Raw genomic sequence first — 18,500 nt, 5'->3', positions numbered from 1 at the left:
TCCACCACGAACTGACGCGAGGGATCGGGAGCTATGAGGATAGGAGCCGAAACAAAGCGGCTCTTGAGTTTGGCGAATGCAGCCTCGGCTGTATCGGACCACCTGAACGTCACTCTGGGAGAGGTTAAGGCGGTAAGAGGAGCGACTATCTGGCTAAAGTTGCGAACGAAACGCCGGTAGAAATTGGCGAATCCCAGAAACCTCTGTAGGGCCTTACGGGAATCTGGGCTTGGCCAATCCACCACAGCCTTAACCTTGTCGGGATCCATGCGAATACCTTCAGTCGAGACGATGTAACCTAGGAATGGAACGGATTGTGCATGAAAAATGCATTTCTCCGCCTTGACAAAAAGTCCATTCTCCAACAACCTCTGAAGCACTCGTCTGACGTGTTGAGCGTGTTCCTGGAGAGAAGAAGAAAAAATCAGTATGTCATCCAGGTAAACATATATGAACTGATCAATCATATCTCTCAGCACGTCATTGACGAGTGCCTGGAAAACCGCTGGGGAGTTGGATAGCCCAAAAGGCATGACCAAATATTCGAAGTGCCCTCTGGGGGTGTTAAACGCGGTCTTCCATTCGTCCCCCTCCCTTATGCGAACCAAATGATATGCATTACGTAAATCCAACTTAGTGAACACGGATGCTCCTGTAACCTTTCAAAGGCGGAGGACATCAACGGTAAGGGATAGGTATTCTTCACTGTGATGTTATTCAACCCACGGTAATCAATGCAAGGACGCAGAGATCCGTCCTTCTTCCCCACAAAGAAGAACCCCGCCCCCGCTGGAGAAGAGGAAGGACGAATGAATTTAGATGCCAGAGAACCAGAGATGTATCTCTCCATAGCCTCCCTCTCAGGAACAGAAAGTGAATATAACTTGCCTTTAGGCGGAGACTCACCTGGCAATAATTCTATTGCACAGTCATAGGGACGATGCGGAGGAAGGGAAGCAGCACGGGACTTACTGAACACCTCCTTCAGGTCGAGGTATTCAACGGGCACGTTAGACAAATCCACTGCCTCCTCTAGAAACACAGAATCAGACACAGACGAACAAGCAGACACTAAACAGGACTCAAGACACTTGTTACTCCACATAGATATAGAGTTATGACCCCAGTCAACTCTGGGGTTGTGTTGGGTGAGCCAAGGGTGGCCGAGAACTAATGGTGCAAGGGGTGAGTCCATGAGTAGGAATGATAGTGTCTCAGTGTGATTGCCAGAAGTGATGAGTGTGATAGGTTCAGTGGTGTGAGAAATGTTGGGGAGTTCTTGACCATTGAGAGCGTTGACGGATATCTTGTGCGTGAGTGAGGTGATAGGGATCTGGAGTTTGTGAGCGAGCTTGAAGTCCATGAAGTTACCCTCTGCTCCTGAGTCCAGTAAGGCTTGGGTGTCGTGCGTGTGGGTGGTCCATCTTAGTCTTACCGGGAGGAGAGTAGATGATGAGGTCTTCTCTGTGGTGACACCACCCGATAGTAGCCTCATGTTTACTACCGGGCCTGATCTTTTACCGGGCAGGAGTGGATAAAGTGGCCCGCTCTACCACAGTAGAGACAGAGTCCTTGGGATCTCCGCCTCTCCCTCTCTTCCCGGGAGAGGCGAGCTCTCCCCAGCTGCATGGGTTCGTGAGCGGAAGCTGAACTGGCCGTGTTCCCGACGCTGGCATGCCAGCCCTCCGTGTCGTTATACGGTCTGTTAGGGCATGCTCGGCGGCCAATACGACTCAGACGAGCGTCGACCCTCAGGGCTAGTTCCACTAGTCCATTTAAACTCCTGGGAAGGTCCAGAACATAAATCTCCTTCTGGATCCGGTCCTCCAGCCCATGCAGGAACATGTCCCACTGCGCCTCCTCGTTCCACTGACACTCAGCAGCCAGAGTGCGGAATTGGATGGAGTATTCCGATACTGAATGGTCTCCTTGGCGAAGGTCAGCGAGTAGTCTGGCCGTCTCCCTACCCGCCACGGCCCGATCGAAGACCCTTCTCATCTCCTCGGAGAGTGTCTGGAAAGAGGTGCAGCATGGGTCCTGGTTCGCCCACACCGCCGTTCCCCAGAGAGACGCTTTGCCTGATAGCAGTGTGAGTACGAATGCTACCTTAGACTGTTCACGGTTGAAGGTCCGTGGCTGCAACGAGAAATGCATGGAACATCTCGTAAGAAAGGCTCTGCAATAGTCAGGATCACCTGAATAACCCTCTGGTGTCGGTAGCCGTGGCTCTAGCTGGGAATCCGGCTCTGGCGGGGCGGGTTGAACTGCCGGTGTAGGTGTCGCAGCGGAACCCCTCAGATGTTGCAATTGTTGGGTCAGCTGGGATACCTGCGTCGAAAGGGCTTGTACTGCCCGACCTGTGCTGGAGATGTTCTCCTCTTGTTGATCCATTCTCGTGATACTGCGGGAAAGGAATTCGGTCAGACTCGTTGAACTCGCTGCATCCATGGTCTGGTCAGATCGTTCTGTTACAACACAGAGGCGGATGCAAGATGCAAGCTCAACTGGCCTACCTGATGAAATAAAGGAGAAATGAAAAATAAATACAAAATCCTAAGGTTGATCCCATTACGATCAAAGTGAATTCATGTTTATTTTGTTAGTATAGGCTAGGATAGTCTATACACACAGTTAAAAAAGTGTGTGCAAACTGACAGGCAATAAACTTGAGACAGACTTGTTTTTATCATACACTATTCATCCCATCTGGAATGTTTTACCTGAACTATGCACCTATGGATCTATCTATCAGTGTGCAAAAGTCAATATCATTTGTCAAATGTTGGTGAAAGCAATATGGATATTCTGAGGTCAATTGGTTATTCAGGCATATCTTTTTTATTCCCTCCACCACCCCCTCTTGGAGGACAAATATCTTAGTTTTTCTTTACAGCTTTTGCTACATATACATACACATTTTGCGTACACAATTTACATACACTGCATGCACAATTATTAGGCAAGTGAGTATTCTGATCTTATCATTATTTCTATGGACATTTTCTAACTCCAAAACATATAAACTTGAATGCTCATCAGATGTAATCATTTTCAGTGATAATCATATCAGGTGTGCATAATTATTAGGCAGCTTCATTACCTCAGGTAAAATGGGCCAAAAAAGAGATTTAACTGACACTGAAAAGTCAAAAATTGTAAAATGCCTTTCACATGGATGCAACATCCTTGAAATAGTTAAGCTATTGAGGCGTGACCACCGGCCAATTAAACGTTTTGTTGTCAATAGTCAACTGGGGTGCAAAACCCATGGAGAAGAAAAGACGCAAATGAACTGCAAAAGGCTTGAGAGGAATTAAACGTCAAGCTACCAGGAATCCATTATCCTCCAGTGCCACCATATTCCAGAACTGCAACCTGCCTGGAGTGTCCAGAAGTACAAGGTGTTAAGTGCTGAAGCGTCAAGATTGGGCAAAGAAATACCTGAAGACAGATTTTTTTAAAGGTTTTATGGACAGATGAAATGAGTGACTCTTGATGGACCAGATAGATGGGCCCATGGCTGGATCAGTAATGGACACAGGGCACTTCAAATCAGGCGCCAGCAAGGCGGAGGATGGGTACTGGTATGGGCTGCTATCATTAAGGATGGACCTTTTCGGGGTGAAGATGGACTGAAACTTAACTCTCAAACCTACTGCCAGTTTCTGGAAGATACTTCCAGTGGTATCTTACGAGCAGTATCTTACAAGCAATGGTACAGGAAGAAGTCCTCAGCATTCAAGAAGGCCATGATCTTTACGCAGGACAATGCTCCATCACATTCATCCAAGTACTCCCCTGCTTGGCTAGCCAGCAAGGGCCTCAAAGATACCCGAATAATGACCTTGCCCCCTTCCTCACCTGACTTAAATCCTATTGAGAACTTGTGGGCCCTTCTCAGATGTGAGATTTACATTGAGGGAAGACAATAGACCTCTTTGAACAGCATTTGGGAGGCTGTGGTTGCTGCTTCAGTGAAAGTTCATTGTGAACAGATCAAGAAACTGACAGACTCCCTAGACCGAAGGATCATGGCAGTTATTGAAAAGAAGGGTGGCTATATTGGTCACTGAAGTGAGTTGGGAGAAATTATTTTTGTCGTTTAGTTGCCTAATAATTGTGCACACTAATAGTTGCCTAATAATTGTGCACACGTATATATTCCCCTGAGAAAGACAAAACATTTCCTTTGTTAAATATTCAGGTTAGAGGTTCAACAGCATTTGGATTGACTGAGAGCATTGTTTGTTCAACAATAAAATTAATCCTGAGGAATACAATTTGCCTATTAAGCCTATTAATTGTGCATGCAGTGTACATGTAAAATGTTTCCTTTTCTTCCTCTTGGTTCCTAGCCACCCCTGGGGCCATCGAGGTGAAACTGGGGAAGAACAGAACGGAGGCGGACATGCGGCTCTTCACGGAAGAGCGTGACCGGCTGAGAGAGAGAAGGAAGAGATACGGAGCAGCCTAGTCAACCTGAAGAAGGAGAGGAGGGAGACCAAGGAGGAACTCAGCACCTGCCAAGGTACACCATCAACCCCTTGTGCTGGAGCACAACACATAGTTAGCCTTTACACAAGGTCCCTTTCTCAATTCATCTTTCCTCCATTGCTTGCCTCCTTTCTCCGCACCTCCCACTGTGCACACATTGGTTTTAATCAACGTTTTTTCAACCTAATTTGTTAACATATCAACGTGGAAAATACATTGGATTTGAAAAAAGTAATCGACCAGTATTGTTTTCATCTAATTTCAACCAGCATTGTAAACATTGAAATTAGGGTAAAACTTCAACTTAATTACATTGACTAAATGTGATTAACAGGTTGTTGCATCAATCTAATTTCAACATAATCATCAACACTATGTATACGTGGAATTTGCGTTAAATTCAATGGTACGTTTGAATCAACGTCATGCCATCAACCTAAATATAGAAGGGTATATTGAAATAAAATGTGACACCACAGTCCAACAAATGAACAGTGACTCTTACTGGTATATGAGGAGTAATGCACTTCAGTGAGAACAGTCTACCATCCAGATGCCTACTTCTATGTATCCTGCTTAGCATTGGAAACAATCTGAGTTTGATTGTGCTGAACCATCATATTTAGACATTGAGCAGCTTCCATACTCATTTGCGTAGACTACCTAATAACATAGAATAGTTTAAAGTAACTAACTTTTGTTACACAAGCTTTATGTGAAAGAACATTTGGAGTGAGGTTGGGTTTATGGAGGCGACATTGGCATCTGATTTGCCCAAAGGACACCATTTCAACTTGAAGCTAGGCATACTGTCAATCGTTCATGGTTGATTGGATCATTAGAAGTTTAAAAGTAGTTACCATTAGCCCTATAAATAGCTAAATTCATAATACACAGAAAATAAATATAAACGCAACATGTAAAGTGTTGATGCCATGTTTCATGAGCTGAAATAAAAGATCCCAGACATTTTCCATACACACAAAAAGCATATTTCTCTCAAATGTTGTGCACAAATTTGTTTATGCCCCTAGGTGAGCATTCCTCCTTTGCCAAGATAATCCATTCACCTGACAGGTGTGGCATATCAAGAAACTGATTACCGTAATTGCTGGACTATTAACCTGTTTGCCGCGCAATCCCGGATCCGGGATTCTATTTATAGCCTCATGCTCATTAGCATAACGCAACGTTAACTATTCATGAAAATCGCAAATGAAATGAAATAAATATATTTGCTCTCAAGCTTAGACTTTTGTTAACTACACTGTCATCTCAGATTTTCAAAATATGCTTTTCAACCATAGCTAAACAAGCATTTGTGTAAGAGTATTGATTGCTAACATAGCTATAAGCCTAGAATTCAGCCAGCAACATTTTCACAAAAACAAGAAAATCATTCAAATAAAATCATTTACCTTTGAAGAACTTCAGATGTTTTCAATGAGGAGTCTCTCAGTTAGATAGCAAATGTTCAGTTTTTCAAAAAATATTATTTGTGTAGGACAAATCGCTCCGTTTTGATCACGTTTGGCTATGAAAAAAACCTGTATACAGTTATAGCCTCAAGCTCATTAGCATAATGTAACGTTAACGATTTCTGAAAATCGCAAATAAATGAAAATAATGCGCCTGCTCTCAAGCTTAGCCTTTTCTTAACAACACTGTCATCTCAGATTTCCAAAATATGCTTTTGAACCATAGCAATTCACTAATTTGTGTAAGAGTATGCCAAGCTAGCTTAGCATTTTGAGTAGCATTTAGCACGCAACATTTTCACAAAAACCAGATAACCAAATAAATAAAATCATTTACCTTTGAAGAGCTTCGGATGTTTTCAATGAGGAGACTCTCAGTTACATAGCAAATGTTCAGTTTTTCCTGAAAGAATCTTTGTGTAGGAGAAATCGCTCCGTTTGTACATCACATTTGGCTACCAAACGAAACGAAAATTCAGTCACCAACAACGTCAAACTTTTTCCGAATTAACTCCATAATATCGACCGAAACATGGCAAACGTTGTTTGGAATCATTCCTCAAGGTGTTTTTTCACATATCTCTTCATTGATATATCGTTCGTGGAAGCCTGCTTTCTTCTCTGAATTCCATGGAAAAATACTTGCAGCTGAGGTTTGCGCACCATTTGGCGCAGGACACCGGGCGAACACCTGGTAAATGTGGTCTCTTATGGTCAATCTTCCAATGATATGCCTACAAATACGTCACAATGCTGCAGACACCTTGGGGAAACGACAGAAAGGGTAGGCTCATTCCTCTCGCATTCACAGCCATATAAGGAGACAATGGAAAACGGAGCCTCAAAAATCCTGCTGATTTCCTGGATGCCGTTTCATCTTGGTTTTGCCTGTAGCTCACGTTCTAGGGCACGCACAGAGAATATCTTTGCAGTTCTGGAAACGTCAGCGTGTTTTCTTTCCAAAGCTATCAATTATATGCATAGTCGAGCATCTTTTTGTGACAAAATATTGCGCTTAAAACGGGCACGTCTTTTTATCCAAAAATGATATAGCGCCCCTAGAGTTTCAAGAGGTTAAGGGCACCTGAATATAAACCGCACCCACTAAATTATTAAAAAAATATGTATTTTGTACAAAAATAAGCCGCACATGTCTATAAGCCGCAGGTGCCTACCGGTGGTACATTGAAACAAATTAACTATACACAGCCTTTAAACGAAACACGGGTTGTAACAAAAATAAATAGGCTTTAACGAAACACGGCTTGTAACAAAAATTAAACAGTAGCCTACCGAGAAAGTCAATGGTCACTATCTTCCTCCTCCTGTGCACTGAAACCACTGAAGTCATCTCCTTCGGTGTCGGAGTTGAATAGCCTCAGAATTGCTTCATCCGATGTTGGATCGCTGCCCTCTTCAACACGCAGCAGTCCAGCCTTTCGAAACCCGTTGATGATAGTGGATTTGTTGACAATGCTCTACGCTGTCAGCAGCTCTATTTCCTTTTCCAACAGCCAGATCGATCGCCTTCAACTTGAAAGCTGCATCATATGCATTTCTCCGTGTCTTTGCCATGATGGGGGTGACAAAATGACTACCGTAATCAGAATGATGGGAAGTTTTAGCGCTCGATTTACGTCACATTATGTGACGGTGCTCAGTTTTTTGGCGGCATGAATCTTGTGAAAGCGGAAAAAATCCATAAATTAGCCGCGTCATTGTATAAACCGTGAGGTTCAATGCTTGGAAAATAAGTAGCGGCTTATAGTCCGGAAATTATGGTTAACAGCATGATCATTACACAGGTGCCACAGATGTCTACATTTTTGAGGGAACGTGCAATAGGCATGCTGACTGCAGGAATGTCCACCTGCTGCCAGAGAATTGTTGCCAGAGAATTGAATGTTCTTTTCTCTACCATAAGCTGCCTCCAATATAATTTTTTGAGAATTTGGCAGTATGTCCAACCAGCCTCACAACAGCAGACCACGTGTAACTACGTCAGCACAGGACCTCCACATCCGGCTTCTTCACCTGCGGAATCATCTGAGACATGCCACCTGGAAAGCTAATGAAAGTGAGGAGTATTTCTGTCTGTAATAAATTATTTTTGTGGGGTAAAACTCATTCTGTTTGGTTGAGCCTGGCTTCCCAGTGGGTGGGCCTGGCTCCCAAATGTATGTGGACACCGGTTCGTCGAACATCTCATTCCAAAATCATGGGCATGGACTTCACTTTGTGCATGGGGGATTTGTCATGCTGAAACAGGAAAAGGCCTTCCCAGACTGTTGCCACAAAGTTGGAAGCACAGAATTGTCTAGAATGTCATTGTATGCTGTGGCGTTAATATTTCCCTTCACTAGAACTAAGGAGCCTGAACCATGAAAAACAGCCGAGACCATTATTCCTCCTCCACGAAACTTTACCATTTTGCCTATGCTTTTGGGCAGGTAACGTTCTCCTGATATACGTCAAACCCAGATTCATCCGTCGGACTGCCAGATGGTGAAAACTTGTTTCCACTGCTCCAGAGTCCAATGTCGGCGAAGTTTTACACCACTCCAGCCAACATTTAAATCAAATCAAATTGTATTGGTCACATAGCAGATGTGGGGCTGCAGGGTAGCCTAGTGGTTAGAGCGTTGGACAAGTAACCGAGAGGTTGCACGTTCAAATCCCCGAGCTGACAAGGTACAAATCTGTTGTTCTGCCCCTGAGCAGGCAGTTAACCCACTGTTCCTAGGCCATCATTGAAAATAAGAATTTGTTCTTAACTGACTTAGGGTTATTTTAGATGACACCTAGCTATATAGTTAGCTAGCTAAGTATAGCAAGTGAAACAGATTATTTCGCTATGTTTTTGGGGAAGAACATTGTTTGCATCCATGAGGTAGCTAGCTTTCTTTAATGACCAGCACTATAGGTGCTCTAGGCAACTTTACCAGCGTCATAGCGTACGTATCGATAAATCGCTGTTACATGAAATTCATATCAGTGCATCACAAGACTGTAAATATACTATTCAAGCAGAAGATACATCTCCTTCAAATGTTGATATTTTGTTGAGTTCACAATTCAATGTCCAGTTTGTCTACAAATTCATAATTGATATGTTGGATACACATCTCCATCTCAACCGAAAATCAAAGCTAAAGAATACCACTAAATCAAATCAAACTTTAAATGCACTTCAAATAAGGTTTGATTTGATTGAGTTATATTATTAATGTTAGCTCTCTGTGTTCATGCAAGGGCCAGCGTTGCTGCCCTGTTCTGAGCCAATTGAAATTTTCCCTCTAAGTCCCTCTTTGTGGCATCTGACCACATGACTGAACAGTAGTCCAGGTGAGACAACTATGACCTGGTTTATCTCAAAGCCAGTGCCATGTCGTTAGTAAAGATTGAAAAAAGTAAGGGGCCTAGATAGCTGCCCAGAGGAATTCCGGATTCTACCTGGATTATGTTGGAGAGGCTTCCATTAAATAACCTCTGTTTTCTGTTATACAGGTAACTCTTTATCCACAAAATAGCAGGGGGTGTAAAGCTATAACACATATGGTTTGGGTGGTGGACATTGTTGATACACACAGGAAACTGTTGTGTGTGAAAAATCCAGCAGCATTGCAGGTCTTGACACAAACCGGTCCGCCTGGCACCTTACTACCATACCCGTTCAAAGGCACTAACATTTTTTGACTTGACCATTCACCCTGTGAATGGCACACACACAATCCATTTCTCAATTGTCTCAAAGTTTAAAAATCCTTCTTTAAAATCCTTCATCTACACAGATTGAAGTGGATTTAACAATTGATATCAATAAGGGATCATAGTTTTCAACTGAATTCACCTGGTCAGTCTGTCATGGAAAGTTCTTAATGTTTTGTATACTCAGTTGAATATAGGATGAAAAATATTTTTTATGTTTCTATGTGTAATTTTCAATACAATTTCAATGTATACATAATTATTATGTTGAAATTAGATTGACTTAACTTGACTAACAAGTTGTTAAATCAATGGATTTAAGTTGAAGTTTTAGCCTAATTTCAATGTTTACAATGCTGGCTGAAATGAAAACAGTACTGATGGAAGACTTTAAAAAAAAAAAAATTGAATGTATTTTCCACGTTGATTCCAAAACTGTTGACAATTTATGTTGAAACAACGTTGAATTAACCAGTGTGTGCCCAGTGGGCTCCTCAAAACGCATTGGAGAGGAAGGCCTGAGGGCAGGGACCTTGGACATCTGCAAAGCTGATGTTTTGGCAGTGTCGGAGGTGTAACTGCAGTATGAGCTGACATATCAGTGAGCGGCTGCTATCGAGTGTCACAAACCACTCCCTTTCTTATTATCCCTATTGCGTTATAAGTTAAAAACGGCGGTATACAGTGTAGACTGTGTCGCTGATCGAATGACTCGAATGTAATAAATAATAAGACACTCATCTAAAGTGAATCAGTGCCGCTCCCCATATTCCTCCTCCTTAAGTTTACGAAGCACTGTTCTCATCCTCTTGTGGGCATGATTGATGCATTCTAGTTTCCCTAACTCAATGCCTGGGAAGCAATCTAATTTGACAACTGCCTTGTATGCAGTACTGTCACCGTCTGACAGCATCATATTATGCTCTTCTAATTAGCTTTGTAGCACTCTCCATTGACTATAGTCCTCTCTGTATCTCTGCAACTAAAGTGGGGGGGAAATACTTACTATGATGTCTGTCGATGGTTACAGTCATAACTGCAGGACTAAATATCAGGGTGTTACCATATGTAAATATTAGCATAACAGTGCAGTTCAAGAAAAGTTAATAAAAGTAACACAATAAAATAATAATAACAAGGCTATATACAGGGGGTAATGGTACCGAGTCAATGTGCGGGGGTACAGGTTAGTCAAGGTGATTTATACATGTAGGTAGGGGTGAAGTGACAATGCATTGATAATAAACAGCAAGTAGCAGCAGTGTAAAAAACAAATGGATTATCTCTAATTTGTAGAATCGTAGCAAAATTGGTTCCTGTTTGGGTCAACCAAAACACCCTATTGATTAGTTGACATATAGTATCTCCTCACTAGCCAGGCAATGGCTGCATGTTGCAGTTGGTGAGAAGCAAGTACAGCGACTTGAAGGCGACTTCGTCCAAAAACTGCATGACCTTTGATCACATTGTAAAGTTAATGCAGTCAACATGTAGGCACAAATGTAACACACTTTGAAAGGCAGTGACCAACTTTGGTTACCGACTTGACAAAATGGATCCGCACGAAAGTGCATGGGATTTGCCGGATGATAAAGTCGGTGTGGTTTTGTTGCATCGAATGGCAATGTCCGCAATAGGTATAACACCGGGAGCCGCTTGTGGATTTGACAGCTCTAACGCAATTCCACCTCCGTCACTCAAAACACCCGCTATGCAAAATGTCAGCTAAAGAGGATCTGATTGAATTAAGCCTTTACTTAGTGTCTATGCTGTTTTTTAAAACATTCAAGTATAAAAGACAACTTCATGTGTAATCTTTGTTTTGTGTGTTTTTGTCCCATACTAAAAAGGTGCACATTTTATCAAATTCTTAATTATTCTAGCCTTTAGTAAGAAACAGTTAACATGGTTTAACATGATGCTTGTTTCATGACTTTCCCTCTGCATATGCCATATGTAAGCTGTAAAGTAAACAAGCATGTCACTTAAAAACATTCTCAATCACTGAGATCATGATTGGCATCCACATGTAATTATGTCAGGTTTGACGTTCTGATTGACACATGTCCATGTTACTCAGACCCGGAGCAGCAGGCCTCCCTGGATGCATGTCTGAAGCAGAAGGAGGAAGCGTGCCGGGAGGCGGAGCATTGTCGGGTGGAGGTGGAGCTACGATTGATGGATGTGAAGGAGAGTCTGAGGAAAGCAGAGGCGGGGCCTTTCGTTCTGGGCACCACATTGGACAGCAGCCTCCTGGACACACCCATGGTGTGTAGGTTAACACTGCCTATAAGAAATTTGCCCCTGGATGCTGATCTTGGGTAAATTTCGCATTTCCCCCACTTATGGTTAAGGACAGGCACCACAGGCTAATAGTTATATATTTTTTGATTTACTCTAATCAGACTGAAACTTTACCAGTTGGAAGTATACATAAAAACAATATTTTTGTATTAAATGTTTTAGTTATTTAAAATAAAAATATGCAAATGAGCCAACATATGCCCTTATTTGCATGTTACAATAATCAGTTTTTCAACACATTGCTTCAGGGCAGAATATTTTTTGTTTTATTGTGATAAGACAGTCAATGGTCAGACTTTTGCAGAACAGCTTATCAAAATGTTGTAATTTTATGGAATTATTTAAAAAAACACTATTCACATGTATGCATATTTTGCATATAGACGTTGCAGCCGTGTTACAAGTTCAAACACTCGAATGGGTGAAGTTACAGTTACATTATTGCAAGTTACAGTTGCAAAATATCCCAAAATTAGAAAATTGACAGATGGAAGCAAAATCACAATTTTTGCCTGTGGTGCCTGGCTTTAAGATTAGGAATGGAGGAGGGGAAGCTGATCCTAGAACTGTACCTAGGGCAAACTTTACCCAGGGCAAACTTTACCCTGGATCCTGCATATACCAAAGAGTGTGTCACAAAGCAGAGCCCTATACTACATACCTGTTTTGAGGAGTTATCGCGGTAACTTTGGTCAACTCTACGTTCAACTTGGGATAACTTGTACCACGAAAGTGGCTCACCTTTTAGCCAGGTAAATTTCTAATGCAACAAATCCTTCAGAACTACCTGTAACCTGCTCCGGGGTAGGCTAATTCAGGAATAAATCCATTTATCCTGAATGAAGTGCCTGAGGTGAGGACCAGTGAAATCAGATTCCCTCCCTCTCGCATATATTGTCATCATCCCCTTCATTTGAGGTAGACAACTGATTTTAAATATTTTATTAATCAAATGTGTTAAAAAATAGTCATGTTAACCTGTTGCGACTCTAGGGGCAGTATTTTCATTTTTGGGAAAAATACGTTCCCGTTTTAAACGGGATATTTTGTCAGGACAAGATGCTAGAATATGCATATAATTGACAGCTTTGGATAGAAAACACTCTAACATTTCCAAAACTATAAAGATATTGTCTGTGAGTATAACAGAACTGATGTTGCAGGCGAAGGCCTGAGAAAAATCCAATCCGGAAGTGCCCCATATTTTGAAAGCGCTGCGTTCCAATGAGTCCCTATTGAGCTGTGAATGTGCTATCAACCAGCGTACGCTTTCTACGTATTTCCCAAGGTGTCTACAGTATTGTGACGTAGTTTTACGCATTTATGTTGAAGAATAGCCGTAGGCGGCAACATTGCGTCAGTGGTCACATGATGGCTCCCAGGGTGACTCTTGTGTAAAATAGTAGCCATTACTCCAATCGGTCCTACTGAAAAACGAATTGTCCCGACTGATATATTATCGAATAGATATTAGAAAAACACCTTGAGGATTGATTATAAACAATGTTTGCCATGTTTCTGTCGATATTATGGAGTTAATTTGGAATATTTTTCGCAGTTTTCGTGACTGCAATTTCCGGGCGATTTCTCAGCCCAACGTGAAGAACAAACAGAGCTATTTCACCTAAAAAAATAATATTTTGGGAAAAAATTAACTTTGGCTATCTACCTGGGAGTCTCGTGAGTGAAAAAAATCCGAAGTTCATCAAAGGTAAACAATTTAATTTGATTGCTTTTCTGATTTTCGTGACAAGGTTGCCTGCTGCTAGCAAGGCATAATGCTATGCTAGTCTATAACTTACACAAATGCTTGTCTAGCTTTGGCTGTAAAGCATATTTTGAAAATCTGAGATGACAGGGTGATTAACAAAAGGCTAAGCTGTGTTCAAATATATTTCACTTGTGATTTTCATGAATAGGAAGTTTTTCTAGAATATTTATGTCCGTTGCGTTATAATTATGTCCGATTGCGTTCCCGGACCCGGGATAGTCACAAGAAGTTTTAATAACTATCACAAACATTCAGTAATGACAGAATGCATTTGAAACTTCATGCAGAGTAAAAACGTTCTATGTCTATAAATAATTATTTTAGCGATATATGAGTGGGAAAAAAAGGTGCTTGTGCATTGAAAAGCACCCGAAGCAACCAAAGACGGCCGGTATCGGTGTCCCATCCACGGGGGAGTCAGGCTAATGTGATTAGCATGAGTTTTAACAAGAACATTTACGGAGACATATCTGATACAAACATTCAGTAATGACAATTTACAGAAGAATGAAAGAATACCATGCTATTGTTTGAGGAAGTGCACAATTTTGAACATGTTATTAATAAACAAATTAGGCACATTTGACAGTCTTGATGAACAGAAATGCAATGGTTCATTGATCAGTCAGAAACCTGGCACATACACTAGTGGAAAGCTGGGCTGGAATAATACAAGCCTTTCTCTTACATTTTAAAGATGATGGCCACCTAGTGGCCAAAAAATATAGTCCAGCTACAAATGAACCTTTCTCTTACATTTTAAAGATTTTTTTTTTTTCTTTGTATTATCTTTTACCATATCGATTGTGTTATATTCTTCTACATTCCTTTCACATTTACACAAACTTCATAGTGTTTACTTTCAAATGGTACCAAGAATATGCATATCCTTGCTACAGGCAATTAGTTTTTGGCATGTCATTTTAGGCAAAAATTTAAAAAAGGAGAGGTTAACAATAAGTAATCAAATAATGATGGCACTTCTAAAAGCCAAATGTGGCAAAGAAACTCCCATGTATTGATGTTTCAGCATTGTCTCAATTAGAGGTCGACCGATTAATCGGAATGGCCGATTAATTAGGGCCGATTTTAAGTTTTCATAACAATCGGAAATCTGTATTTTTGGACACTGATTTGGCCGATATTTAACTAGGCAAGTCAGTTAAGAACAAATTCTTATTTACAATGACGGCCTAGAAACGGTGGGTTAACTGCCTTGTTCAGGGGCAGAACGACATATTTTTACCTTGTCAGCTCGGGATTCAATCTTGCAACCTTATGGTTAACTTGTCCAACGCTCTAACCACCTGATTACATTGTTAGGCGAATACAGTACGAAGCCAAGGTAAGTTGCTAGCTAGCATTAAACATATCTTATAAAAAACAATCAATCATAATCACTAGTTAACTACACATGGTTGACGATATTACTAGTTTATCTAGCGTGTCCTGCGTTGCATATAATCGATGCGGTGGCATTCGCGAAAAGGACTGTCGTAGCTCTAACGTGTACCTAACCATAAACATCAATGCCTTTCTAAAAAATCAATACACAAAGTAAAAATGCAGGTTTAAAAATATATAGTTAATATTGCCTGCTAACATGAATTTCTTTTAACTAGGAAAAATGGTGTCACTTCTCTTGCAACAGAGTCAGGGTATATGCAGCAGTTTGGGCCGCCTAGCTCATTGCAAACTGTGTGAAGACTTTATTCCTAACAAAGACAGCCAACTTCACCAAAAGGGGGATGATTTAACAAAAGCGCATTTGCGAAAAAAGCACAATCTTTGCACGACTGTACCTAACCATAAACATCAATGCCTTTCTTAAAATCAATACACAGAAGTATATATTTTTAAACCTGCATAGTTAGCTAAAAGAAATCCAGGTTAGCAGGCAATATTAACCAAGCGAAATTGTGTCACTTCTCTTGCGTTCGTTGCACGCAGAGTCAGGGTATATGCAACAGTTTGGGCCGCCTGGCTCATTGCGAACTAGTTTGCCAGAATTTTACGTAATTATAACATAACATTGATGGTTGTGCAATGTAACAGGAATATTTAGACTTATGGATGCCAACCGTTAGATGAAATACGTAACGGTTCCGTATTTCACTGAAAGAATAAATGTTTTGTTTTCGAGATGAGAGTTTCTGGATTGGACCAAATTAATGACCTAAAGGCTTGTATTTTTGTGTGTTATTATGACATAATTAAGTCTATGATTTGATAGAGCAGTCTGACTGAGCAATAGTAGGCAGCAGCAGGCTCGTAAGCATTCATTCAAACAGCAATTGTGTGCGTTTTGCCAGCAGCTCTTCACAATGCTTCAAGCATTGCGCTGTTTATGACTTCAAGCCTATCAACTCCCGAGATTAGGCTGGTGTAACCGATGTGAAATGGCTAGCTAGTTAGCGGGGTGCGCGCTAATAGCGTTTCAAACGTCACTCGCTCTGAGACTTGGAGTGGTTGTTCCCCTTGCTCTGCATGGGTAATGCTGCTTCGAGGGTGGCTGTTGTCGAAGTGTTCCTTGTTCGAGCCCAGGTAGGGGAGCGTGGAGAGGGACGGAAGCTATACACGGGCTGTACTAAAGTGCCTATAAGAACATCCAATAGTCAAAGGTTAATGAAATACAAATGGTATAGAGAGAAATAGTCCTATAATTCCTATAATAACTACAACCTAAAACTAATTACCTGGGAATATTGAAGACTCATGTTAAAAGGAACCACCAGCTTTCAAATGTTCTCATGTTCTCTGCAAGGAACTTAAACGTTAGTTTTCTTACATGGCACATATTGCACTTTTACTTTCTTCTCCAACACTTTATTTTTGCATTATTTAAACCAAATTGAACATGTTTCATTATTTATTTGAGGCTAAATAGATTTTATGGATGTATCATATTAAGTTAAAATAAGTGTTAATTCAGTATTGTTGTAATTGTCATTATCAGCTTTTTTTGGTCCTCCAATAATCGGTATCGGCATTGAAAAATCATAATCAATCGACCTCTAGTCTCAATGAAGAGTTTGGCGTTCGACTAGCCACATGCGACATGCACGTGCATTTACAAGCCAACTGGAGTTAGCGGCTGGCAGACAAGCAATATCCAACGTCGTAATACGGATGAAGCCTGAGCTGGAATATGAAGCTAACTGAAGCTAGGAATCTTGAGAGAACCCTGAGTAGATCTAGCTTGCATTGCAGTATGCCCCTCAGCATCACTAAGTCAACTAGCTAACATTCAGAATAAGCATTCAGTTCTTGACTTTCTTGTTACAGGCGAAAGCGGTATCCATGGGTCCCCCACAGACTCCCTCTCCCCCACAAACTATGGGGACCTCTCCTGTCAACTCCGCCACCGCGCTAAAGAATAGACCCCTGTCAATCATGGCATCCAGCAAAGGCAACGTCCTGCAGAAGGCTAAGGTCAGAGGTTATTGTCCGTCCCCCCCACACAGACATTTGAGTACTTTATTTGGATCTATAATGAAGGGGAACCCACATTTTAAAGGTCATTGATGTATGTACTTTTTGAGTTGGATGGATGTCCTTTGGTTGGTGGACCATACACTGATTGAAGTGGATTTAACAAGTGACATCAATAAGGAACCATAGCTTTGACCTGGAATCACCTGGTCAATCAGTCATGGAAAAAACAGGTGTTCTTAATGTATTGTATGTTGTTGATATGATCACACACAAACACACATTTTTACTAATTTACTCACACACATACAGTGGCAAGAAAAAGTATGTGAACCCTTTGGAATTACCTGGATGTCTGCATAAATTTGTCATCAAATTTTATCTGATCTTCATCTAAGTCACAACAATAGACAAACAAGAAGTTATTTAATTTTTCCATATTGAATACATCATTTAAACATTCAGTGCAGGTTGAAAAAAAGTATGTGAACCCCTAGGTTAATGACTTCTCCAAATACTTATTGGATTAAGGAGTCTGCTAACCTGGAGTCCAATCAATGAGATGAGATTGGAGATGTTGGTTAGAGCTGCCTTGCCCTGTAAAATCACTCAAAAAAATTGAGTTTGCTATTCACGAGAAGCATTGCCTGGTATCAACCATGCTTCGAACAAAAGAAATCTCAGAAGACCTAAGTGTAAGAATTGTTGACTTGCATAAAGCTAGAAAGGGTTACAAAAGTATCTCTAAAAGCCTTGATGTTCATCAGTCCAAGGTAAGACAAAGGGTCTATAAATGGAGAAAGTTCAGCACTGTTGCTACTCTCCTTAGGAGTGGCCGCCCTGCGAAGAGGACTGCAAGAGTACAGCGCAGAATGCTCAATGAGGTTAAGAAGAATCCTAGTGTCAGCTAAAGACTTGCAGAATTCTCTGTAACATGCTAACATCTCTGTTGACGAGTCTACGATACGTAACACACTAAAAAAGAATGGTGTTCATGGGAAGACACCACGGAAGAAGAATACAAAAATAAAAATAACATTGCTTCACATTTGCAGTTTGCAAATGTGCACCTGGATGTTCCATGCACTACTTGCCAAATATTCTGTGGACAGATTAAACTACAGTTGAGTTGTTTGGAAAGAACACACAACACTGTGTGGAGAAAAAAAGGCACAGCCCACCAACATTAAAAGTATAGTGGAGGGAGCATCATGGTTTGGTGCTGATTTGCTGCCTCAGGGCCTGGACAGCTTGCTATTATCAACGGGAAAAAATCCCAAGTTTATCAAGACATTTTGCAGGAGAATGTTTGG

At 41.2% G+C, this 18,500-nt stretch overlaps 1 long non-coding RNA gene across 1 annotated transcript; it reads left to right on the top strand.

The window, feature by feature from the left end:
* Positions 1–4,389: 4,389 nt before the first annotated feature.
* LOC135538793 (uncharacterized) lies at positions 4,390–17,085 on the top strand. The gene is made up of 3 exons (XR_010455489.1): positions 4,390–4,528; positions 11,761–11,948; positions 17,041–17,085. It is a non-coding gene; the product is annotated as an uncharacterized LOC135538793 (long non-coding RNA).
* The last annotated feature ends 1,415 nt before the right edge of the window (positions 17,086–18,500 follow it).

The sequence above is a fragment of the Oncorhynchus masou genome, unplaced genomic scaffold (assembly GCF_036934945.1).
Source record: "Oncorhynchus masou masou isolate Uvic2021 unplaced genomic scaffold, UVic_Omas_1.1 unplaced_scaffold_24___fragment_2___debris, whole genome shotgun sequence".
Lineage (NCBI taxonomy): Eukaryota > Metazoa > Chordata > Actinopteri > Salmoniformes > Salmonidae > Oncorhynchus > Oncorhynchus masou.
The sequence above is the reverse complement of the archived record's forward strand: the minus strand, read 5'-3'. Positions and strand labels throughout refer to the sequence as shown.